At 48.0% G+C, this 24,958-nt stretch overlaps 1 non-coding gene across 1 annotated transcript; it reads right to left on the bottom strand.

Annotated features, from left to right (window-relative positions):
* Nucleotides 1–220: 220 nt before the first annotated feature.
* LOC112181107 lies at nt 221–327 on the bottom strand. The gene has a single exon (XR_002928711.1). It is a non-coding gene; the product is annotated as a small nucleolar RNA R71 (small nucleolar RNA).
* Between the last annotated feature and the right edge of the window lie 24,631 nt (nt 328–24,958).

The following is a 24,958-nucleotide window of genomic DNA, read 5'->3' as shown; positions in this document are numbered from 1 at the left end:
TGGAAAATCCTTATGACCACATTGCGGAGTTTGAGCAAGTGTGTACTACCGTTCAACCTAATGGTCTCACTTCTAATGGTTTGAAGCTTATATATTCCCTTTCACACTCAAGAACCATGCAAGAAAGTGGTTGAGCAAGTTGCTTCCTAGATCAATACGTATATGGGTTGAGATGCAAGAAACTTTCTTAGGAAAGTACTATCCTTCTTCAAGAACTTCCAATGTTAGAGATGAGCTAATTGCATTTAGACAACACCCTCAAGAAAGTTTTCACGAGTGTTGGGAGCGCTTTAAGGATCTTGAGATGTCATGTCCTCACCATGGGTTAGAGAAGTGGTTTCTTGTGGACAAGTTCTATAGAGGATTGATGGCGGACCAAAGACAAAGAGTTGACACTTTTAGTGGTGGGACTATTGCAAGCAAGCTTCCCGATGCCGCTTGGGACACATATGAAGAGCTTTCACTTAATTCCCTTCATTGGGATGATCATGATGCAAGGAGACAACAAGCACCTAGCAAGGACAACACATCAAGCCGTGGTGGAATCTATGAGGTTCAAGGAACATCATCCGGGCCTTCTATGCATGAGTTCAAGAGGCTAGAAAGCAAGATTGACCAATTTCTAAACCAAGTGAACCGGAATCCTCCTCAAGCCCAAGTCAAGATGGCAACTTCTACATCATGTTTGCTTTGTGAGAGTCTAGCACATTCCACTCAAGAGTGTCACTTCTCATCCAAGTTTCCGGACTTTATTGAAGAACAAGTGAACCAAGTGGGTAATTTTGTGCCAAGGAACCAAAGAAATGATCCTTACTCTAATACTTATAACCCCGGTTGGAGGAATCATCCCAATTTCTCTTGGAGAGACCAAGGAGGTTCATCTAGTGCATTTCAAGGTGGAAAGCAAAGCTTTAGAGGTGGCCAAGGTCAAGACTCATCAAATGTTGCTAATTATGGCAATGAACACCAAGGAAGCACTCATTTTTCACAATATGGTCAACATGGACAGCAAGCATATGGGTCTAATTCTCAAGGCCAATCTAGCTACCTCAAGTCAAGGATTTCATGGTCAAAACACCCCTCCCGGGTTTACACAAGGTGTTGGCTATAGTGGTAGCAAGATTCAAGGAAATCCTAGCTCATTTCAAGGTTCCCACCAAGGCGAGAACTACAATTCCCCTCATATTCTTCAAGGCATTCCTATTCAAGCTCCAAGTGAACCAAAGAAGCCGAATTTTGAAGATTTGATGGGAGAGTTTCTCAAGGTTCAAACTTCTACTAATGCGGATACCAAGCAAAGCATCTCTTCACTAGTTCACGGGTATCAAACTCTACAACAAGGCATGGCTAGATTAGAGGTACAAGTGGGCCAAATGGCCACCAACATGAGTGAGAGACCAAAAGGAGCCTTACCTTCACAACCGGAGCCAAACCCAAGAGGAAAACTCCATGAATGCAATGCCATCACCACCCTACGTTCGGGAAAGGTATATGATAATCATGTTTACATGCCTACATCTTCTAATCTCCGTACAAATCCTTTATTTGATGATGATGTCGGTTTGCATTCATATGGGGCCAAGAGGGAAGAAAATGTACCTCTTGGCCATGTTGTTGATGATAATTTGTATTTGCATCATGATTCTTTATATTACAAGGAGGATGGGACCGGAAGGGAAGAAAATGTACCTTCTGGTAAATATGGAGTGGGTGATGTGAGTTTGAATGCCAAAGTAAGAAATAAGGGGGTGGATAAGGTAGCTGGAGGGGAAGAAAATGTACCCTCCGGAGAAGCTATTCTTGGTAAAGGTTATGGTTTCTTGTCCTTTGAGAACAATGCAAGCAAACATGGGTTGATTGATAGTGGCAAGGAAAGAGCTTTGTTGAGAAAGAAGACTTCTAGGGATGAGGATGTCTCGGACCCTAAATTAGATGGTGAGGCCATGAAGGCTAGGGACTCATCTACGGCCGATAACACCTCTAGGAAGGTTCTTGATGACATTAGACCCACCACTCATGAGTTTGAGCCATCTACTTCTAGATAAAATGAGGGGAGGAATAAGGAGGAAGATTTACATATGCATGGTAGCTCTAGGGATAGGAGTTGTCCGATCTACTCATCACTAGGCGAGGCCTTGAGGGCTAAGAACCCTAGTGGGACCGTGACTACCCTTAGGGGCACTACCGGAAGTCTCACATTTGATCCACCTCTTGATTTGAATGCACCGGAGCCACCACTTCCTTATCCTAATGCCGCAAGAAGAGATAACTCAAAGAGGGGTAAGAAGAAGAGTGGCTTGATGAGGGAGATACAAGAAATATTTAAGAAAGTGGATGTCAATATCCCATTGATGGACCTCATTCATCAAGTGCCGGTGTATGCTCAATTTCTCAAGAGCTTGTGCATGAATAAAAAGAAATTTAAAGCCGATGAGACATTTGAGTTGAAGGAGGAAGTAAGTGCAATTATCCAACGAAGACTACCACCAAAAATGCAAGATCCGGGGAGCTTTACCATAGGGTGTACCATAGGAGAGAAAGTGTTTGAAGGAGCTCTCATGGACTTAGGGGCGAGTGTCAATTTGATGCCCTTGGCTATATATCGGAAGCTACAAATTGGTGAGTTGAAGCCCACATCGATTAGATTGTAATTAGCGGATCGTAGCACAAGGCGTCCGGTGGGAGTTGTAGAGGATGTGCTAGTGAGAGTAAATAAATTTATTCTACCGGCCGACTTTTTAGTGTTAGATATGGGTGAAGACCCCTACCTTGACAATGAGTTACCTATCATTCTAGGCCGACCACTTATGGCAACGGCGGGTGTGAAGATCAATGTATTGAAGGGTACCATTAGACTCAAGGTGTTAGGTGACAAAGTGAAGATCAAAGTATGCAATCCATTCTATCCGCCAGATATTATGAAGGAGGTATTCTCTATTGATTTGGTGAAGGATAATGAAGCCAAGAGTGAGCGGATCTTTGGACCTTTGAATCCTTCTAAGCCTACAATCCGTGCACAAGATCATTTCTCACCTATTTGGGGCTATGACCATGAACCACCATTGAAGCATGATGATGTAGTTCCTACTTCTACTTTGGAGCCTACTATTAAACTTGACAAGCAAACAACCCCTACTCTTGAGACTTATGAGCAACACAAGAAGAAAAGTTCACCATTGAGTGAAGCACAAGAGGAGTCCATCAAGAAATTAAGGGAGACTTGCGGAGTTGTGAAGAAGAAGGAAATGCCAAAGAGGTATGATTGGCCTCCACCTCCAAGCTACAAGCTCGCTTCTTCAATTGCTAGATGTTTTGGAAATGATAGTAATGCTAGCACAATTGTTGTGGGTGGTAAGACAACATCCTTTGAGCCACCTTGAGGAAGAAAAGTGAAGAAGACCGGCTTGGGGTCTTTAAAAACAAGCGCTTCTAGGGAGGCAACCCTAGGTGGTTTTGAAATTTACTTGTTCATTTTGCATCAATAAGGCTTTTTCGCCATCTTTTTGGGAGGATGGGAGATGTTCGGAGTTGGAAGTGTGAAGAAAGAATGCATTCTGCAGTGGGCAGTTTTTGTTCAGATGTTCAGTTGACTTTGGAAAACTATAGTTTTCAATATACATGGTAATTTGAGCTGAAAATTTCTGAAACTATTATCCTATGGGTTTGCTATCTTGTGCCAAAATTTGATCCATTCTGAGTCTCTGGAACTTCAGTTATTTGGTGGTCAATGTGTGAAGGTCAAAACATAGACAGCTACTGTAGAGTCACTTTGGGAAGCTACACCTTCTACATCCCAATCAATTTAGAGCTAAAATTTTTCAGAGATGTGTCTTCATATGTCTTATATATACAGGAGAAACAGTTTTTAATTTGAACCTTCCTAGCTTCAGATATAGAGTTCCAAGTAACAGAGGTCAGAAACAGGGCACAGCAGAAACTGCAGAACAGATCAGTGAGTTTGGAGGCCAACGATTTTTGACTCATGACAGATTTTCAAGTGAAATTTTAACTGTATGTATTTTCATGAGTCTACTTTTATTTCCAGTTAGTCTCACCCTCTTTGCACCTCTAGAGCTTCAGATATTACAGTTTTGGTGACTGAGGGTCAGCAGAAGTCTTCATGACAGATTGGCAATTTTGACCAGCTTTCGTTTTCATCTCAGTTGGAGATATATGGCTTACTTTATATGGATAGAAAGCTCTTTGAGTCTATTTTCTATTCCAAGTGGTCTTGCTTCTTTGTATATTTCTGAGTATGAGATATGGGCATGTGAAGACAGAAAGGTCATTGCTGGAAGTTCTCTGCACTCACTGGTTTTGTTCACTCGGGTTGGTTGGACTTCTTCGCACTTCATTTCATCTTTGGAGAATAATCTATGGGCAGCTGTGAGTTATTTTGGTGTGGCAAAGCCTATGATCTTAATGGAGGATCTTGTCCTTATTCTTTGGTGGCTATTTATGACGCATTGCTCTTGGACACTACATATTTTTCAATGGAGTTGATCTTTTCATGAGCACCTAGAGCTATTATGGAGTATACATAAAGGAAGTCAAGGCCTTGTGCCTTGAGGTTGGTGTCTCATATTAGTCTTCTCCAAGGATCGTGAGCAATGGAGGGTCGACAAAGGGGGTTTCCGTAACTTTACTCTGCATTTAGATTTTTATTTTTATGTTAATTTTTGTGCTTTCGCCCGGACTTCACTCTCATGCCTAAATCCAACACGGATTTAGCTTTCGAGCTCACTTTACAACATTGAGGACAATGTTGGTTTTAAGTGTGGGGGTGAGGGCTCGAGTGCCTATGAAAAAAAAAAAAATTAGATTAGCTTTATGTAATTATATTTTAGTGGTTAATGCCTTTTCCAACCCCAATGACGAGCCATGGACTTAACTTGTTATGATTGTGGATAGACTAAGCATGATCTAGGACTATGAATTTGTTTTGTAATTGAGTGCATATGTGATCTATGCTTGACTATATGTGTGCACATAGCATATGGTTAGGTTGGTTCATCATAATTAGAGAAGCATATAGATGATTTGATTGACTTGCATGCCTTATTTGTGAGCTTTTGAGTCTAATATCTATAGTGTATGTATTGTTGATTCACTTTTTCTTCATGTGTGTACAATTTCATGACATTGCGTATCTAGAACTTGCTTGAGACCTCTTGAGGCTACTTTTAGCTCGCGACATGATAGAAAGGATGGAGGCATTAGGCATAATATCACCATGGCCAAAGAAGCATGTGCCCAAAGATATTTACCACTAGATTGCCACTTTGAGCCTATTTATTTATTTAGCCTTTTTATTCATTTGCACCACAAATCCCTACTTAGCCTAAACACTTTTATCCTACCCTTCCATGGTAGTTGGTGAAGCGATTCGAGAGAATTACTTTATGTTTGAGTGCTTCCAAAGAAAAGAAAAAGTCAAAAGTGTGAGGTTATAAAAGAATAAGTGTGGGAGTGAGTGATTTGTATAGAAAAGAAAGTTCTTAAAAAAAAAAAAAAGTGAAAATAGAAAGAAAGTTCAAGGAAACGAAAAGTAGGAAAAAAAAAAGGTTGTGTGAAAAGAAAAGAAAAAGAAAAGTATTACGTAGTTTAGTTAGTAGGAATGAGCAAACGGGGGCGGGGGGCGTGGTACCCACGGGTTTTCCCCGCATTTGTCAAGCGGGGGCAGGGGCGGGGTTCCCCATCACATGTGCGGGGGCGGGGGTGGGGGCGGGATTTCCCATTACCCATGCGGGGTCCCCGTTTATCTTTTTTTTTTTTTAATTGAGAACTATTATTTTTAAACCAACATATGAGGCATTTTTATAATTTTCTTATTCTAAAAAAAAAAAAACAGAAAACTTATACTGGGTATTTATCTTTCCCAATCAGAATACACCTTCAAGGCGATTCGGGAGGATCCGACCGTTGGATTGTCGTATAATTTTGTGAGAATGATTCTAAAGGCGATCCGGGACGATCCAACCGTTGGATCTTTGTATAATTTTGTGAGGATGATCATAAGGGCGATCCGTGAGGATTTGACTGTTGGATCATAGTATAATTATGAAAAGACGATCCTCTAGGTGATCCTTGAGGATCCAACCGTTGGATGGTCGTATAAATTGGTAAAGATGATCCTCTAGGCGATCCTTGAGGATCAGACTGTTGGAATGTCGTATAATTGTGATTTGTAATTTTGGCTGTTAGAGAAGACGTAGCCGGATTTTTGCCAAAAAAAAAAAAAAACAGAGAGAGAAGTCGCAGCGGGGTTTATAGAAATAAGAGAGAAGACGCAGCAGGATTTTATTACTTTACATTTAATCGCCAGGTTGTGAAAATTGTTTTATAGAAATAAATATTTGTTTTAAACGTATTGCTTCCTCCTGACTAAACAAACAATTTCTTTCTTAAACACTGTCTCAAGCATTTGAAATACTCATTCGACCAAAACAATGATGAAAATAAAAAGAATAAAAAAATTATTTTTTGTCAAAAAAGAAAAGGAAAAAAAAACTGAAAAGAAAGAAAATAGAAAAAAAAAGAAAAAAAGACCACTGCGGGGGGCGGGGGTGGGGCGGGGAATCCCCATCTGATAATATCCCAGACGGGGAACGGGGGCGCGGGGAAATTTGGGCGCGGGGGTAGGGAATTCCCCGTTTGCTCATTCCTATTAGTTAGTGGGTTGTACATTGGGTTTTAGAGTGAGTGACTTAGCATTCGAAAGCAAAAGTCTTAAATCTCTACAAGAGAGAGTTGCTTCACCGATTTCTATGGACTTTGTATTCCCTCATCCTTCATGTCTATTAGCCACTTGCCCTTAGCCCCATTACAACCAAATAAAAGACCTCTTGATCTTGAATGTTGTGGGTTATCTAGCGGAGATGAGATCGAAGAGCAAGCATATGGCGGCGCGTGTTGTGAAATTGCTTTTGAGTGAAACACATTGTACATACATGTACATTTGCAAACATAATTAGCTATAATGGGCCACGCCCATTGTACCGCCGAAGGTACTAATTCCAACTAAAGGAATGACACGCAGACACACCGCCAGGCAGGCTACAGCCTTAGCGTCGGACCATCTCCAGATCACCGTCGACGCGCCGCCACGCGCCACGCCAAGATGGCATCAGAGGCTTCTGAAACTGGGAACTGAAGCATATCAGTCCCACATCGAAAACAAAGAGAAGATCAACCTCTTCCTCACCTATAAAAGGTTCTCTCCTCTCTCCTCATTAATTACGTATTCAATACTCATCTACTGTTACTCTGTCAACACAAGTACATTGACTAACTTAGGCATCGGAGAGCAGAAGACCGCCCGGCGCGGTCTCCCTCTGACGTCCGTTGTATTTCACTTGACAGGTGACGGGAGCTTCGAGAGCAACACAAATACCGATCCGCCCACCGGATCAACGTTAGCTAGGGTCTAGCTACCGCTGGACTTTCAGATATCAACATTGGCGCCGTCTGTGGGAACCCTTGAACAGAAGGTTATCCCGCTACAATCACCATGACTAACGGTACGTAGCGGGGGAAACGCGGAGGAGCAAGCAGAACAGCCCGCCATCCCCCAACCCTCCGACCCCGCGATCGGCGTTCACCGCGCACTATTCACAACCCCGGCCAACCCCGGCGGTGTGGCAAATCCAGGCAGCAGCCGCCCATCAGGCCAAGATCTCGTCACTATGTACGAGCTAGCACTGGCGGATCTTCACAAGGCAAACAGAGAACGTGAGGAGGAGCGCAGGGAAAAGGCTAAAGCCCAAAGGCAGGTGGCTACACTAATGACACGTTTTGAGGAACTAAAGAAGACGCTGGCGGCCACCGACCGCCCAGCACAGAGCGAGCAGTCACGTAGCACCAGGCGTAGTCGACCCAGCACCGGAACATTGGTACCAGGACCGGTCGTACAGATGCAGGTACCGCTGAACCCACCTGAGTTGTTGGGAATGGGACCACCGCCCATACCTCAGCTAATGTTAGAGCAGGAGGCGGAATCACTCCCGCACACCAACCGCTCAGAAACCAGGGCGAGGACAGAGGGTAATCCGCCTGTGCCGAGGTGCAGGCCAGCCCAGCGGATCATTTAGACCGATTCCACCGACGGGGCGACCGCCCAGCTATTGGAAAGGATGCACCAACTGGAGCAGAGATTGATCCGGGCGGAGTCGGGCGTCCCAGCGCCAACTCGGAATCCACTCTTCACTTCCAGACCCGGGCCCTTTTCCGCTGCAATTCTGCAGGCTGTCAGACCAGCATATGCAAAAACCCCAAAGATGCCGCACTACGGCGGAATGTCCGATCCCTTCGTCCACATGGACACCTTCAAGAAGGTCACCAACAACAAGGGTTTCGACGACGCCACCTTATGCCATTTGTTCAGCGAAACGCTGGATGGCGAGGCAATGAACTGGTTCTTTGAATGTCCGCCAGGTTCTGTCGGCTCATTCCATGCACTATCACACGCTTTCCACTCTCGTTTCATCTTATTGTCCGCCGGGCATCACAACACAAGTCAGCTGTTCAGCGTTAAGCAGGGGGAGGACAAATCACTGAAGGCCTTCGTCACAAGGTGGCGGGCGGCAGTGTCTCAGTGCCGCGACCTAGACAAAACTATGGCATCAGCGGCCTTCAGGAAGGGACTTCTCAAGGGACCGTTCCTCTATCACCTCAATTACAGTCATCCCAATGCGACGTATGACCACGTCATGAGTGAGGCGGTCATTCACGCCCAGGCGGAATTCATCACATATGGAGAAACCCCACCACCACCAGCAACGCCAACAAAGTCAACACAACCATCCTCCAGTCACCAGGAAACAGCTAACAAAACCCCCCAGCACCACCAACTGACAAGAAGAGGGAGTGGCAGCAGGGCCACCACCAGAACAAGCGGCAGAAGGACCAGCCTTACAACAGGGGAAACCGCCCAACCCATGGAGATAACCGCAACAAGCAGGCGGAGTCCTCGCAGCGGTATGCAGTTTTCACGGTCTTAACGGCCTCATATGAAGATATCTATAATCAGTGCAAGGATCAGATTCCACCGCCACCCCCTCCAAAGTACCCAAAAACGGGTAAACCCAGGAACACCGGCAAGTGGTGCAAGTACCACGAGGACAGCGGCCACAATACCAATAGCTGCAATGCTCTCAAAACAGCCGTTGAGACCTTGTACCGTGACGGCAAGATGGAGCAGTTCAGGGTTCGCCAACCACCACCAGTAATTGCCAACGTCGAGACCTTGGGCCGCATCAACACCATCGATGGCGGTGCTCCAATCACCAACATGTCCCACAGGGCAAGAAAGCGCTATGCACGCGCTAATCATCCGAAGGAAGTCTGCAACATCCGCTACGAAAGATCCGCCAAACTCCCAAGATCAGGCTGGGAACCTATTACCTTCTCAGAGGAGGAGGAACGTGGAGTGCATTTACCCCACGATGACCCGTTCTTGGTCGATGCCATTCTTGGCAAATTCTCAGTGGGGAGAATCTTAGTGGATAGCGGATCCGCTGTCAACGTTATCTTCAGCGGTTGCTACGACCATCTCAAGCGAAACAAAAAACTACTCCAGGATCACGAGCCATTGCTCAGCTTTTCTGGCGACGTCACACAACCGCTAGGGTCGGATTACATGCGCTTGGTTATTGGCACTAGTCCGTGCATGGCGGAGGTGCATACGGAGTTCATTATCGTCGACTGTGTCAGTTCATACAACGCCATCATTGGTCGACCAGCGCTTAACAAGCTCAAGTGCATCATTGCCGGGTACATGCTTCTCATGAAGTTCCCCACACCCAATGGCACGGGTTGTGTGAGGGGAAGCCAGCAACTGGCACGAGAATGTTATTCAACGACTATAACGCGGTCAACGCGCCGCCATGAAATTCTGACAGTAGGTAATGAGGCGCCGCCACCAAACATCTTTGAGGATCCTAGGGATGAGGAGGAGAAATATGTAAGGAAGGAGCCGGTCAACCCGGGCACATCGTTAAAGGTTGTCTGCATCTCAGACGAACACCCTGAGCGGACAGTCCGTATAGGCGCCCAACTAGATCCAGAGGTGGAGGCAGAACTCACCCAATTCCTGCGTGACAACGCCGCCGTCTTTGCATGGTCCTACGCGGACATGCCAGGTATCTCCCCTGAAATTATCACTCATAAGCCTGACCATCAAACCCTCCTTTTACCCTATCAAGCAGAAGCGGAGGGCCTTTGATGAGGAAAAGTACCGGGCAATCGGAGAGGAGGTCGCCAAACTACTGGACATTGGGTTCATCCGCCAAGTCATCTATCCCCAGTGGATCTCAAATTTGGTAATGGTAAAAAAGCCCAGCGGCAAGTGGCGGATGTGCGTCGACTTCAAAAATCTCAACAAGGCATGCCCAAAGGATAGTTTCCCGCTACCTCGTATCGATCAGTTAGTCGATTCAACTGCCGGACACGAGCTCCTCAGCATGATGGACGCTTTCTCCGGATACAATCAGATCAGGATGCACCCCAGCGACCAGGAATGCACCACCTTCACCACCGATAAAGGCCTCTACTGCTACAATGTCATGCCTTTCGGTCTGAAGAACGCCGGTGCAACTTACCAGCGGTTGATGAACGCCATGTTCGCTGAGCATCTGGGAAAAATCATCGAGGTCTACATGGATGACATGCTAGTTAAGAGCATAAAGGCCAGTGGACATGTGGCAAACCTCAGGATCATAGTAACCATCCTCCTGGCCTATGATATGCGCCTCAACCCAGAAAAATGTTTCTTTGCAGTCACCGCTAGCAAATTTCTCGGTTACATCGTCAGCGAGCGAGGTATCGAGGCTAACCCGGATAAGGTACAGGCCATCCTTAACCTGGCAAACCCCGAGTATAAGGTGGACGTCCAGTGCCTCCAGGGCAAGTTAACCGCCCTTTCTCGATTCATCTCTCGACTAACTGATAGGTGTGCCCCATTCTTCAAACTCCTCAAAACAACTCACAAGAAGGTCATTGACTGGAACCCAGAGTGTCAGGCGGCGTTCCAGGGCCTAAAGGAATACCTGGCGGCAGTCCCTCTCCTTTCTGTCCCTGTGCAAGGAGAAATACTGTTCATCTATCTAGCGGTCTCGGCAACGGCGATAAGTTGCGCCATTGTCCGGCGGGAGGGCCAGGATGAGCTCCCAGTGTTCTACGCCGGCAGAGGCATGAATGGAGCAGAAACAAGATATTCACCGTTGGAGCAACTGGCCCTCGCACTTATCGTTGCCGCCAGACGCCTCCGGCAGTACTTCCAGTCTCACACAATCCATGTGTTAACCAATCAACCGCTGAGGCAAGTGATGCAGAACCCTGAACACTCGGGGCGCCTCAGTAAGTGGGCCATCGAGCTCAGCGAATTCGACATAGAGTACAAGCCAAGAACTGCCATGAAGGGCCAGGCAGTGGCAGACTTCATCGCTGAACTTACTGAGCGTCAGCCGGAACCCGGTACCCAAACAGAGCCCGGAACAGAAATAGTAAGCGGTAAGGAGGCAACTCCCCTACAGTCAGATTGGAACCTGCATGTGGACGGCTCCGCTTGCGCCAAGGCCAGCGGCGCCGGAGTCATCTTAACAGGACCCGGGGGACTGAACGCGGAGTACGCGTTGAAATTCAACTTCAAAGCTTCAAACAATATGGCGGAATACGAGGCACTTGTCGCCGGTCTACTCCTCGCCATTGACTCAGGAGCTGACAGCGTCAACATATTCAGCGACTCGCAACTAGTCGTTAATGACAGGACCCGCCCCGAATTTCACCCTGAAATCCGAGGTGGCCCTGTGGGGCCCACCTTAGGGATAACTCTACCAAAAATTCGGCAGAGTTACCTCTAAAATGGACTACCCAAAAACCTGTAAAACACACAAAACACTTCAAGCAAACCAACCTTATACTCTTGGAGCCACCCTGCTCCCATTTACCAACAACTCCACTTTCACAAAACACAAAACTCAGAAATACTAATCCCAAAGGTTAATCGGAGCAATACACAGGGATATAAAAGAAGAGTAAAGGATCAAGCGATCCTACACTGCGGAAGTAGTGACAACTATGCCTCAAATGTCATGTACGCCCGACCTCCACTAATTCGCCTGCAAACTGGGCATTAGAAACCGAAAGGCCCAGGGGAAAGTAGACGAAAAACGTTAGCGTGAGTGAACAAAAATAAATAATTGAAAGAAAAAGGGTTTTATACTTTCCCACATTTATCTCAATAAAACTCCCGATGCATGCAATAAGAAAAAAGGACCGACTAGCCCCGCTAGTCAAGAACAACAACAAAAGAACATGGGGAAAATGGGTTCACCATACGGGAATGGAGCCCCTCAGGCTCAACCTACCCTCGACTGCCACTCACACATAGATTGTGCGAGGAGGAGAACTAATAACCTCAACTTCCATTCACACATAGATTGTGTGAGGAGGAGAATATCACCTCGACTACCACCCACGTGAGGAGGAGAAAGCTACCTCACTGCCACTCACAAACACAAAGTAAGTGAGGAGGAGACCTATTCACATGACCCGCGTATGGTGAGGAAGAAGATCGTAGAAAGCCAATAAATCTGTATAGTTTCCCCACATATCTCACGAAATAAGAATCCAAGTGTATAAAGACGTGACCCCGCACGCCAAGATCCTCTCAAGTTCCAATATAAGTAGGGTATAAAGAAGTACAAAGTTTTGCTTCCTCGAATTCTTATTTCGTAAATCTCTTAAAAAGCTCCAAGAGCTGAATATAAATACAAAATCAATGGTATAAATTTTCCGAATCCGCATAAAACAAAATCCTCAAATCGAGCATAACGAATCTAAATTCAAAAGTTCAAACAAATAAATAAATCAATAATCAAAACCAAAATAAAATGCTCGATAAATAAATTGATAAATCGATAAACTCAAAACTTGCGGAATATAATTTGCATGCATCAATTAAAATCAAAGGTCCACTCACAGTACTATTGGGCGACCACGCAAACGAGTTCCTTCATCTAGCCATAGCGCGTGATATAGCCCTGTACACAATTATATTTCCGTAAACGGCAATCCGATAAAATAATTACGAACTTAAACGAAATCCGAAAATCTCTATCTCCATTACTTCTCAAATTCACCCCAAACCTCTTCCACAACACCAATTCCTCAATTTATATATTCCACAACGAAAACGAGGGAGATCCAACGGCCGGATTTCCCACAATTAAATCACAAAACTCCAAATTTCGGAAATTCTCAAACAATTCCAAACTCCTCCAAAATTCACCAAACTTCACATACAAGCTCTATGATAATTATAGAATTTAACTAGCTAGAAATTGAAATTAAAAAGCTACCCTAGCCGCCGTTACAGCCGCCCACAGTGGCGGCGCCGCCCACAGTGGCGGCGCCGCCCACTGCCACCAACTCCAATGGACACCAAAATTTGACAGCGGCACCTACTCAACACACTGATTCAACTTCTCAACTACAACATTCCCAAATAACCATTAAAAACGGCCGAAATCGATCAATGAACAAAAACCCAGAAATCCTCAAGAACCCTAGAATTTCAATTCGTCGATTCGGCATCTACACAACAAATCGTGATACAAGGCCATAGGGAAAATGATCAGTGATGAAAACCGAACCTTCGACGGCGAGATGGGGACCGGAGGTGGCCGGAATCGCCGGAAATCGGCAAAAGTCCCAAACTGCAGCCGGAGGGGTTTTGGCTTCGATCCGTGGTTTTCCTGCCAAATCGTGGAACACCAAGGTTGCTAGGGTGCTCGGAGGGAGGAGGCGCTCCTCTGGTGACCGGTGGCACGCCGGTTGGTGGCCGGAATCGCCGGAAATCGATGGGAGGAGAAAAGTCGCCGAACCGGAGAAGAGAGAGCTCGGGGGGGAGGAGAGAGAAAGAGGAAGGGTGGGTTTCCGGAAATGGAAACCTACCCGGGGTAACTTTCTATTTTTATCAAAAATTACCATGAACAGTAACTTCACATTTTTGGCCATAACTCTCGCATACGAAGTCCGATTTTTACGTACCACATATGCACGCGCTCGGTTTAACGTCCCCTACAACTTTCATGAAGAACATTTCCTCAAATTTTGACCCGAACAAAAAGTCAACTTTTAGGGCCATTAAAAGTACTAAACCGAAAGTAAAAGTGAAAGTAACGGTCGTTTACCGTCCCAATGACTAGTAAACCGGTGAATTTAGGTTCGGGACGTTACAGTTAACCAGGTCAACGACAGCTTCCAGGCCAAGGACCAGCAGTTAGCGGCATATTTGGGGTACGTCAAAACCTTGCTAAAAAAGTTCAAATTTCACTCCATCACACAAATCCCAGGGAAAAGAACGCTAAAGCTGATTGACTGGCGAGACTGGTAACCGCCCAACCACATCAGAGTCCAGCGGACACAAGGGTGGAATACCTTGACAAGCCAAGTATCACAAAGACCCTGGCAGAGATTTTCAACATTCAGGTCAATCCCAGCTGGATGGACGAAATCATTGCATACAAGCGCAGCGGCACACTGCCAGAAGATAAAGTCCACGCAAGACAGCTCAAGCGCAGGGCAACCCGCTACAACATCCAGGACGGCAAGCTTTACCGCCAGGGATTCACCCATCCCAACCTCCGCTGTCTAACCCCAGAGGAGGGAAAGGTCATCCTAGCAGAAATCCATGGCGGGGAATGCGGAAACCACTCGGGCGCCAGATCCTTGGCTAACCGCACAATGCGACAAGGTTAGTTCTGGCCCACGCTTGGTGATGACGCCCGGCGGATTTCGAGGTCTTGCCACAAATGCCAACAGTTTGCAGATCTCCCACACGCGCCGGCGGAACCACTATCAGTCATCATCGGCCTATGGATTCATTCCACGTGGGGCCTTGATTTGATGGGAAAGTTCCAAACTGCCAAGGGCCAGTTCAAGTACATCATTGTCGCCATCGACTACAACAGTAAGTGGGTAGAAGCGGAGCCACTGACAACAATAACTACCGCAAAGGTAATTCGCTTCCTTTGGAAGAATATCTACTGCCGCTATGGCGTCCCACATACAATCATTACAGACAACGGCACACAGTTCAACAATAAGGAACTCATCTCATTTGCCGCCAACCTGGGCACCAAGTTAAGTTTTGCATCTGTCGCCCATCCCCAAACCAACGGCCAGGTCGAAGCAGCAAACAAGATAATCAAGAAGCTGCTAAAAAAGAAGCTCGACGGCGCCAAGGGTTTGTGGGCGGAAAAACTTCCAGAGGTCCTATGGGCCATCCGGACAACTCCAACTACCGCCACCGGCGAAACTCCTTTTTGTATGATGTTCGGCACAGAAGCTGTCCTTCCTATTGAGGTAACTCAGCCTACCGCTAGGGTCAACGGCTACTGCCCCGAGACCAACAGCAACGGCGTCAACTTGGACAGGGACCTCCTAGAGGAAAAAAGACACAAGGCCCATTTACACAATTTACAAAACAAACAACGGGTATCGCGTTTCTACAACGCTAGGGTCAAGGCCCGAAACCTCCAATTAGGGGACTCGGTCATGAAGGAAGTCATCCCGCCACCAACAAAACTCCGACCAACATGGGAAGGCCCGTACAAAATTGTGGAAGTCGTTAGCCCAGGCACCTTCTACTTAATGGACAAGGACGGCGTCACATCGACCCACCCTTGGAATACTGAACACCTTCGGTATTACTACAAATAGTCAAACTGCTACCCAAGAGCATCTTGACTTAGCTAAATTTTTGTTCAAATATTTAGCTAAGGGAAGCTACCCAACGGGTACTACCCCACTTTTGTACACTGATCCGTCAGCTATCAATGAAACGAGGAATTATTCAAACCATTGTTACCAAGTCTAGCACTGAGGGCAACTGGCAACGCCAGCAATCGTCGGCGGACTTCGTCCGCTACGTGGTGCACTTGGACCAATCTTAATTCCTTTAATGTTTCATTGATCGACAGAAGAAATATATATAACTCAAAACACTAGCACTTGCAAACACATCATGGCAAATCAATTCAGAAATTTATTTCACTTCCAATATTCTTTACAAGCTGTCGTGACTCAGCGGCCACAAAACAAAACAAAAAGAAAAAAAACTAGGAAAGTCTCCAGCGGCCTCGGCCGGCTTCAGGGGTTGCCTTCGACATTTTCTGCTTCGACGGGCGGCGGCACGATCGATCGACTCGCTTGATCGGACCCTCGCGCAGTCGGACTGGGGGTCTCCATTGTACCATCCGCCCGGGTGTGTGCCTCCAGGAATCCGGCACGTGACACCTCCGACGGGGTGGGGTGGGGAGTCTGCTGGGACCCTTCCGCCGGATGAACGCCACTTTCTCCGCTGCCCGAGCAGGCACCTCCGGCTGGGGCAGGCAAGTCTGTCTCTAGCGGGATACTCTCAGCCGGCGGCGCGTCGGGCTGTGACGCTTTGGCGAAGTCAATGGAGCCCTTCCGCTTCAGCATCTCTATATTTGCTCGGGCCCCAGCCTTCACCGACTCGGTCATTGCCTTCTTAAACTCCGCCGATTGCTTGAACGCCTCAACGGCGGCGGCCGCAGCGGTACTCCCTTCAGCCCTCAGCCGGTTAACCTCACCCCCCAGCCGCTTCACTTCAGCCATTCTGTCGGCGGACTCCCGCTGCACAATAATGAGTTTTTTATCCTTGGCGGCTATCCGCTCCTGCAGCAGGACGATGTCTTGCTCCAACTTGGAGACATATTCATTCCTCTCCAAGTCCCGCTCATTGGCTACGTTGAGCTTACCGCGGACGTCGGCATAGTCACATTCCGCCTTGGCAAACCCCCGCTCCGCCTCCGCCAGCTTCTCCTTCGCCTCCGCCAACTCCCCCTGGAGACCTTGGATTTCATCCCTGAGCTCCCCCTCAATCAGGGGCCGCTTCGACGCCGCCACGAACATGTCGTGCAGTCCCGCCGATATTTGCCCAAACGCCGAGCTGAAGGGCGATTGGTCAATTGCCGTGGGGCGCGAGATGCCCGCTAGGCCGCCGAACCCTAGCCGTTCGCATAGATGGAAGAGGAACTCCCGCTCACCATCTGTCATGAACGCGGCGTACTTGGCAAACGAGTCCAGATCACTAATGGCGGGCGCCTCTCCCTCCACGGCAACAGTTTTCGAAGGAGCTGGCGAGCCTTCTTCTGTCGACGGGCCCCGATTACCTCAACCTCCTCTTCCTCTTCCTCGTCAGGAGAATCAACCTGCCGGCGTTTTCTCTCCAGCGCCCTTTGGTTCCCGGCGGCGGTCCTCGTCACCCTCACTGGCGGCTCCGCCGGTTGCACCACCTTCCCCTTTTGAGGGCCACGCCTCTGAGCAGGCATCCGCTCCTTCTGTTGCCCAGCCGCAACGCTTCCCCTCTCCCCGCCAGCCGTTTGAGTCCCCATCTGCACTACCGGCAGACCATCCTCACCAAGATGGGAGTGATGGGGCTTAGGCAGCACCACAGGAACCTCGGATGACTCAGTGCCAGTGTCTCGGGGTTTACCAGCTTCTGCTGAGCCGCCAGCCCCTCGGCGTACATGGCCTCCAGAAAGTCGTCTATCTCCGCGCGGTCCATGGCCTTTTCGAAAGCGTCGCGACTTGATTTATTACCCGGCGGAGTTTCTAAAAAAAAAAAAAAAAAAAAATTTTTTTTCAGTCCAGATCACACTTACAAAAAAAGGGGAGAAAACGGTCTGGCGGAGATTTCTCACCAATGGAACGCATTAGCCGCTGGTCGACCAGCAACTCCCAACCGGTCAGAAGTCAGAAATCTAGCAAGTTGCGGTTCCGCCAGCAACCTCTGATCCTCGCTATGCGGCACTCTTCTTCGCGCGTTAGCGTGTACCGCAGTCCCGCTGCACAAAAACGGTAATCGTTAGTGACAATACAAGTGCAAATACGTAAACCCGCCAACTACGTTCAGCGGAAACCGGTTACCAACCTCGAATGGGTTGGAACTCTGACTTAATCCTAAATGTCGGCCCTTCCTCGTTCGACCTGGCGTGATACTCCCAACCCTCTGTGGCGACGCAGAAGGTCCCCCGCCAGTAGGACATTGAGTCCCTTAGATTCTCGATCAGCTTGGGCGCTCCCTGCCGGCGGCTCAAGTTCACTTGCCCCTTGCAACCTCGGCGCTTCACGTACACCAGCTCGTAGAAGTGAAGCACTTCCGCCACAGTAGGCCCCTCGCACCCGGACAACCGCCAGAGTGAGTTCATGGCCAACATCAACCGCCACATGTTGGGGCAAATCTGACCAAGGGTAAGGCCAAATTCGCACACTAGGATTTGGAGATTTGGCACTAGCGGGAATGTCACTCCTTGGCGGAATATCGCCTCGTGAACGGCAGCAAGTCCCGCCGGGAGAATCGAGGCCTTCTCATTCGCTGTCGGCGGGCGCAGCTTCACGGAGCCTGGCAACCGAAACGTCTGCTTCATTCGGTTTACACCTGCGGCGTCCATCCGCCCTCCTACCTCGTCGACGGCGGTGCCATTCGAGAGGAACCACGCTGACTCAGCATTTTGCACCCGCCGTTGAGCTTTCTGGACGCGAACCACGACCCATAGCTACTTCCCAGGGGATAGTCTGGAGTGGCTCAACTTCTAGCGGTTCTGGCAGTGAGGTTCCTGCATGGGCAGACGGACGCAACGAATCAATAAAAATCCTATCCGCCGCGCTGAACGACACGTCAGACCCGGAATCCTCACTACTCGAAATCTCTATGACTTTAGCCATCCCAAACCCTAAAACCCACATCAGTTAGCACAAACACAGATCTAGCCTATTCTCACATCAGTTATAGCCAAGGACATCAAGAACGAAAACCCAGAAAATGCCAAAATACGAACAAACGCACTCAACCCAGATTCGGCCATCTAAATCCCTAAGCACTAACGCTTTGCCAACCGCAATTCAACCCCCCCCCCCCCCCCCCCCCCCCCCAAAAAAAATCTCATTTTACACCTCAGAACATGCCCAACAAAACCAGCAATCATTCCAAAAAAGACAAAAACAAGACCCAGAAAATAGCAAACCCACTGAAACAAAAGTAAAAGAGGAGGAATCCAGGTACCAACCTCGGTGATGAAGTCTACGACACGGTGGTGCATGGTAATCTTAGGGGGCTGCGATCGTCGTCTCTCCGGGAACGGTATCCCCAAGCTTCGGCAAACTCTTTCTTCGGTCTCGAACAAACGGAGCTGGAAGACGATGACTAGGTTTTCAAATTTTCAGAGTGATGAAATCTCTCAAGGTTCCCCCCCTTTTATGTCAACATCAACGCGTCCTAAGCCGTCCGCTCCATAACAACATCACATACCAGCCGTACACGTGTCGTAACCCTCTACTCACTCTCCGGAGTACCCGAGGCGTCACCTCGGTTACGAAACCCACATTTACTGTCATTAAATGCAAGAAGACGGACAGGCTTAGGAGACAAGCCTACGCACGCTAACCCTCTATGGGTTCGACGCGTGTTAACCACCACGGGGACGACTTCACAGTACCGTCTGAAGTCTCCGCTGAGCGAAACCCCGCCAGCAGAACTTCTTACTGGTTATCTTCCAAGTGATGAAGTCTCCGCTGAGCGAAACCCCGCCAGCGGAACTTCTCACTGGTCATCTTCCGAGTGATGAAGTCTCCGCTGAGCGAAACCCCGCCAGCGGAACTTCTCACTAGTCATCTTCCGAGTGATGAAGTCTCCGCTGAGCGAAACCCCGCCAGCGGAACTTCTCACTGGCTATCTTCCAAGACGCGAAGTCTCCGATGTGCGAAACCCTGCCAGCGGAATTTCTCCCTTTACCGTCCTGCAAGCTGGGTATCTTCTGCTGTACACCTCTGGCGGAACCCACTGTCAGCTTGCAAACTGCGTGCTTTGTTTAGACGCAGTGTCGTTCAAACAAAATACCGCCAGGCACGTCAGCAGGACACTGCTTCCTACTACATTCAGCGGGGGGATATCTGCCAAAATGCGTATCCCAAGGCCACGCCTCTCTGACAACGACCGCCACGCGGCGTTACCGTCAGACCGTCCCTACGGGACACGGGGACTAGTCAACAGTCTACGACGGCCCTGATCAGGCACGTTGACCCCCGTCATCTGGGTGCTAAACGTTGGGCTCGCTACCCAACACCCTCTGCTCCGTGCAGCTCCCCCTCAACAAACAACTTACTGACCATCCGGAGGTCTATCTTCGCCGGGGAGTGGGGGACTCCCTGGGGGGCCCAGCAGGGGCCCACCCGAAAGGGTATAAAGCGTTTGCTCAGTAAAACCAACGGTTGACAACGCACTGACGCTAATTATGCTCTTGCAAGTCTAGCGGAGGAAAACGCTTCAAACCGCCGAACAACTCCCCAACCAAGATTGCCCTCCTTGACTGGGGACTTGGGGGAGTTGTACATACATGTACATTTGCAAACATAATTAGCTATAATGGGCCACGCCCATTGTACCGCCGAAGGTACTAATTCCAACTAAAGGAATGACACGCAGACACACCGCCAGGCAGGCTACAGCCTCAGCGTCGGACCATCTCCAGATCACCGTCGACGCGCCGCCACTCGCCACGCCAAGATGGCATCAGAGGCTTCTGAAACTGGGAACTGAAGCATATCAGTCCCACATCGAAAACAAAGAGAAGATCAACCTCTTCCTCACCTATAAAAGGTTCTCTCCTCTCTCCTCATTAATTACGTATTCAATACTCATCTACTGTTACTCTGTCAACACAAGTACATTGACTAACTTAGGCATCGGAGAGCAGAAGACCGCCCGGCGCGGTCTCCCTCTGACGTCCGTTGTATTTCACTTGACAGGTGACGGGAGCTTTGAGAGCAACACAAATACCGATCCGCCCACCGGATCAACGTTAGCTAGGGTCCAGCTACCGCTGGACTTTCAGATATCAACAGAGACCTTAATGTTGCTACGCCTAAAGACGTCTACCCCATGCCGGTCGCGGATATGTTGGTAGACGCAGTAGCGGGACATCAACTGTTGTCCTTCATGGACGGAACTGAAGGGTATCACCAAATTCAGGTCGCGGAGGAAAAAAGACACAAGACCTGATCTTCCATGACATCATTGGGAAGATTTTAGAGGTTTACATTGACGACGTGGTCATGAAGTCTAAGAAGAGAGGAGACCATATAGTAGATCTTAGAAAGGTCTTCGAGCGCATGCGGCAATATAAGCTCAAGATGAATCCTGCCAAATGCATTTTCGGAGTTCAAGCAGGCGACTTTCTAGGATTTATAGTCCACCAGAGAGGAATTGAGGTCCCTGAGGATAAGGCAAGCGCAGTTATCAATGCGTTTCCCCCGCGAACAAAGAAGGAGCTACAACGATTGCTGGGTAAGATCAATTTTCTGAGACGTTTCATCTCTAACTCTGCAGGTAAAATCCAGCCATTTTCCCCACTGCTGAGGTTGCAGGGACAGAACGAGTTTGTATGGGAACCTAAACATCAAGAGGCTTTTGACAAAATTAAAGCCTATTTGGCGAGCCTGCCAGTACTTGTTCCACCTAGGGCTGGATGTCCATTAAAACTGTATATTGCAGCAGTTGAGGCTTCCATTGGCAGCCTACTCGCTTAAGATGACGAGGAAGGCATTGAACATGCTATCTTTTACCTCAGTAGGACACTTACAGATTGTGAAACAAGGTATACCCCAATGGAGAAGCTGTGTCTTACACTATATTTCTCAGCATGCAAGTTACGGCACTACATGTTATCCTTTACTACTTGCATCATTGCTCAAACTGACCTGGTTAAATATATGTTGTCGCGACCTATTCTGAGAAGTCGCATTGGCAAGTGGGTGCTGGCCTTATCCAAATTCTCGCTACAATACGTTCCACAGAAAGTAGTAAATGGACATGCCATTGCAGACTTCTTAGCACATCACCCTATATTGGATGTCCCTACAGTGAAAGAGTTAGAGATAGCGACCGCCACCACAACTCTACCAGATTTGGCGTGCATTCCAGAATATGCTGTATGGTATCCGGCTATAGTTTCCCTTAAACCCTGGGTATTGTTTTTTGATGGCTCAAGAACAGAAACACTAGCAGGGGCAGGGGTGGTTCTGGAAAACCCAGTAGGCGATCGTTTTTCATATTCTTTCCAGTTGGTGTTTAAGTGCACCAATAACCAAGTAGAGTACGAGGCCCTCATTATCGGTCTCTAGGTACTACTGGAGCTAGGAGTGAGAGACGTCCCAGTACGCGGTGACTTTTGCTCGTGATCAACCAACTTCAAGAGAAGTACAGGTGCGTAAGCTGCTTGCTCGTGCCATATTTGAATCACGCTGTTGAACTCTTGGACCAATTTGATGACGTGGGTTTGGAGTACATTCCTTGCGAGCGCAATTTCGAGGCCAATGAACTCGCCCAACTGGCTACAGGCATTACACTGAAATATGGGGTTCGTGAGCGCATTTTGAAGGTTGAGCGACACACGCTGCCTTCGTGGCTTGTACGACCTGACCCTCCTGACGATCCAGTCGTCGCTGTCCTAGAGCCTATTGACGTAGATTGGCGCATCCCTTTGATAGATTACCTCAAGCAACCAGATCCCACTGGCGACAGGAAGATCCGTTTTCTAGCCTTGAATTATTTCCTCAGAGGCGACGAGCTATGTCGACGCAGTGAAGATGGCATTGATTTCAGATGTGTCTATGGCCGCGAAGCGAAACGATTAATGCGAAAAGCGCATGAAGGCGTGTGTGGAGCCCATCAAGGGGGTCCAAAGATGCGCTGGCTTATCCGGAGACATGGCTATTATTGGCCCATCATTTTGAAGGATTGTATCGCATTCGCGAAGGGATGCCAAGATTGCCAGGCACTTGGACCAGTCCAATACATTCCTAATATTCCTATGTAGCCCATCATTAAACCTTGGCTTGCGCGAGGTTGGGCTTTGGACTTGATCGGCATGATTCACCCACATTCTTCTCTCCAGCACAAGTTCATCATCGTCGCTACCGATTTCTCCACTAAGTGGGTGGAAGCTGAGCCTTTGAAGGAGGCCTCCGGGGCCACCATTCGCCAATTCATCTTTCGCAATATTATTTGCAGGTTTGACATTCCAGAGCTTTTGGTGTCTGACAGGGGGGTAGTGTTCATGGGTGGTGATGTCGAGAAGCTTGTCAATGATTATAGCATCCAGTTTATCCATAGCACGCCTTATTACGCTCAATCCAATGGTCAAGTGGAGGCCAGTAACAAGATCATCATTACTCTATTGAAAAAGCTGCTTGTGGAGAACCCTTGCCAGTGGCACGACACATTGTATGAGACGTGATGGGCTTATCGTACTTCTAAGCGGAACCCTACTGCTACCACCCCTTATGCATTAATGTTTGGCCACGATGCGGTTCTCCCTTTGGAGTTCAATGTTCAATCTCTGCGCGTCCAAAATCAACAGAATTTGATTGGTGAAGATTATGTCCAGGCTATATGGCAAGAACATGAAGACCTTAGCGGGAAGCGCTTAGAGGCTTTGGACACCTTGGTCATGGAAAAGCAGCGTATCGCTCGTGCTTACAATAAGAGGACGCGTGGTCGTAGTTACAAGGAGGGTGAGCTCGTTTGGAAAGCAGTCCTTCCATTTGGCGAAAAGTTAACTGGCAGCGGTAAATGGACTCCTCGCTGGGAAGGACCTTTTGTTATTCACCGAATTCTGGAACCTGGGCTTTTCACCTCAAAGATCTAGATGGCGACCTCCACCGCAACCCCATCAACGACAGGTTCCTGAAGAAGTATTACCCCAGTGTTTGGGCGTTTGAAGACCCACCTGATCCAACTGTTCTTGGAACAGGGGGCAAACATAGTCTTCTTGGGCTTGCTCCATCTTTTTCAGTCAGGCCAGTCTGTGGCTTCATCCTCATGTATGCGCTCTGCCTAAGAACACTAGGAGGGTAACACTTTATATATTTAGGCCATTTGATTGTGGCCATTACTCTATATATCTATAAGTGCCTATCCCAGAGGCCTTATTATTTTTCTTTTGAGTTTCAATATCCTTGACAATATATGTTAGGTATATATGTACGGGCCTATACCAGAGGCCTTATCATTTTTCAGCAAATGACAAAACACAGAAAATCTCATTCAGAAAATTTCATACATAAAGTGGCTTTGCGGCCAAAAGTAGTACAATGTGTTCGAGAAAATTACATTTGCGGTTTACAAAGCCAAAAAGTGGCTAAACATCATAAGGATTTCAGATCTTCTAAGAGCTTTTGGATCTTGCGGCAGGAAGAGGCAGTGAGAGGATCATTCTTACTCTTCCTCTCTTCACCCACATTTCTTGACTCCGGGCTGCAGTTGCTATCGCCTGTACTGGAAGAAAAGGGAAGGAAATAATCCATCGCAGCCTTTCCAGTTAGCTATCCTCCGGGATGGAGATGGAATCAGCGCGTTAGCGCAGCCCAGTGCCTCATCTACCTCCAGGGGAAAAACAGAAGTCGGTGCGTCCGACCCCGGATGTAAACTGCGGAAGAAGAACAGTCGGCCTCGAGTGGCCTTCCACCCTTCTTCGTTTTGCTCCGTGCAGGGAAATCTGAGGAGAGGGAATCCCCAGAATATGGTATCCCGCGCTAGGAGCCCCTTGTGTTCTTCAGTCTAATTGGAACCGGTGAATCCCATCCGAAGTTCCAGAGACCAAAGACATGAGGTTGAACCTGAGATTAGGCCATAAGGTCTACCTAGGCATTGAGATTAAGCCATAAAGCCTAAGGTTTAGAGGCTCAGGGTGAGATCGTAAGGAGAAGATTTCAGAAATAGAAGGAAAAGAAGCAGGGACTACAGAGTTAATTTTGGGTTAGCCATGTTTGTGTATTTGTTCACTTCTCCAAAGTATAGATATTTATAGGGCCAACCTCAGTGGCTTCAACCTTTCGATGGGCAGTTGAAGCAATTTCAACGTTATCGATGGGA

This window comes from Rosa chinensis, chromosome 7 (genome assembly GCF_002994745.2).
Source record: "Rosa chinensis cultivar Old Blush chromosome 7, RchiOBHm-V2, whole genome shotgun sequence".
In the NCBI taxonomy this organism is placed as follows: Eukaryota; Viridiplantae; Streptophyta; class Magnoliopsida; order Rosales; family Rosaceae; genus Rosa; species Rosa chinensis.
The sequence above is the reverse complement of the archived record's forward strand: the minus strand, read 5'-3'. Positions and strand labels throughout refer to the sequence as shown.